Below are 2,425 nucleotides of genomic sequence, written 5' to 3'. Positions count from 1 at the left end.
TCTTGAAGTTCCCCTTCTTCTTCCCTTTGCCCTTTTTCTTGAAACTAGTGGTCTTGTTTACCATCAACACTTGATGCTCCTTCTTGATTTCTACCTCCGCAGCTTTCAGCATTGCGAAGAGCTCGGGAATAGTCTTATTCATCCCTTGCATATTATAGTTCATCATGAAGCTCTTGTAGCTTGGTGGCACTGATTGGAGAATTCTGTCAATGACGCAATCATCTCGAAGATTAACTCCCAATTGAATCAAGTGATTATTATACCCAGACATTTTGAGTATATGCTCACTGACAGAACTGTTCTCCTCCATCTTGCAGCTATAGAACTTATTGGAGACTTCATATCTCTCAATCCGGGCATTTGCTTGAAATATTAACTTCAACTCCTGGAACATCTCATATGCTCCATGACGTTCAAAACGTCGTTGAAGTCCCGATTCTAAGCCGTAAAGCATGGCACACTGAACTATTGAGTAGTCATCAGCTTTGCTCTGCCAGACGTTCATAACATCCGGCGTTGCTCCTGCAGCAGGCCTGGCACCCAGCGGTGCTTCTAGGACGTAATTCTTCTGTGCAGCAATGAGGATAATCCTCAAGTTACGGACCCAGTCCGTGTAATTGCTACCATCATCTTTCAACTTTGCTTTCTCAAGGAACGCATTAAAATTGAACGGAACAACAGCACGAGCCATCTATCTACAAACAAGTATAAACAAGCAAGATACTTATCAGGTACTAAGTTTCATGATAATTTTAAGTTCAGTTAATTTACTTAAAGAACTCCCACTTAGATAGACATCCCTCTAATCCTCTAAGTGATTACGTGATCCAAATCAACTAAACCATGTCCGATCATCACGTGAGATGGAGTAGTTTCATTGGTGAACATCACTATGTTGATCATATCTACTATATGATTCACGCTCGACCTTTCGGTCTCCGTGTTCCGAGGCCATATCTGTATATGCTTGGCTCGTCAAGTATAACCTGAGTATTCCGCGTGTGCAACTGTTTTGCACCCGTTGTATTTGAACGTAGAGCCTATCACACCCGATCATCACGTGGTGTCTCAGCACGAAGAACTTTCGCAACGGTGCATACTCAGGGAGAACACTTCTTGATAATTAGTGAGAGATCATCTTATAATGCTACCGTCAATCAAAGCAATATAAGATGCATAAAAGATAAACATCACATGCAATCAATATAAGTGATATGATATGGCCATCATCATCTTGTGCTTGTGATCTCCATCTCCGAAGCACCATCGTGATCACCATCGTCACCAGCGCGACACCTTGATCTCCATCGTAGCATCGTTGTCGTCTCGCCAAGCTTGTGCTTCCACGACTATCGCTACCGCTTAGTGATAAAGTAAAGCATTACATCGCGATTGCATTGCATACAATAAAACGACAACCATATGGCTCGTGCCAGTTGCCGATAACTCGGTTACAAAACATGATCATCTCATACAATAAAAATCAGCATCATGTCTTGACCATATACATCACAACATGCCCTGCAAAAACAAGTTAGACGTCCTCTACTTTGTTGTTGCAAGTTTTACGTGGCTGCTACAGGCTTAAGCAAGAACTAATCTTACCTACGCATCAAAACCACAACGATAGTTTGTAAAGTTGGTGTTGTTTTAACCTTCGCAAGGACCGGGCGTAGCCACACTCGATTCAACTAAAGTTGGAGAAACTGTCACCCGCAAGCCACCTCTGTGCAAAGCACGTCGGGACAACCGGTCTCGCATAAGCGTACACGTAATGTCAGTCCGGGCCGCTTCATCCAACAATACCGCCGAACCAAAGTATGACATGCTGGTAAGCAGTATGACTTATATCGCCCACAACTCACTTGTGTTCTACTCGTGCATATAACATCAACATATAAAACCTAGGCTCTGATGCCACTGTTGGGGAACGTAGTAATTTCAAAAAAATTCCTACGCACATGCAAGATCATGGTGATGCATAGCAACGAGGGGAGAGTGTGATCTACGTACCCTTGGTAGATCGACAACGGAAGCGTTTGGTTGATGTAGTCGTACGTCTTCACGGCCCGACCGATCAAGCACCGAAACTACGGCACCTCCGAGTTTTAGCACACGTTCAGCTCGATGATGATCCCCAGACTCCGATCCAGCAAAGTGTCGGGGAAGAGTTCCGTCAGCACGACGGCATGGTGATGATCTTGATGTACTACTATCGCAGGGCTTCGCCTAAGCACCACTACAATATTATCGAGGATTATGGTGGCTGGGGGCGCCGCACACGGCTAAGAATAAAATCATGTGGATCAACTTGTGTGTTTCTGGGGTGCCCCTGCCTCCGTATATAAAGGACTAAAGGGGGGTGCGGCCGGCCTAGGAGAGGCGCGCCAGGAGAGTCCTACTCCCTCTGGGAGTAGGATTCCCC

The sequence above is a fragment of the Triticum dicoccoides genome, chromosome 7A, assembly GCF_002162155.2.
Source record: "Triticum dicoccoides isolate Atlit2015 ecotype Zavitan chromosome 7A, WEW_v2.0, whole genome shotgun sequence".
Lineage (NCBI taxonomy): Eukaryota > Viridiplantae > Streptophyta > Magnoliopsida > Poales > Poaceae > Triticum > Triticum dicoccoides.
The sequence above is the reverse complement of the archived record's forward strand: the minus strand, read 5'-3'. Positions refer to the sequence as shown.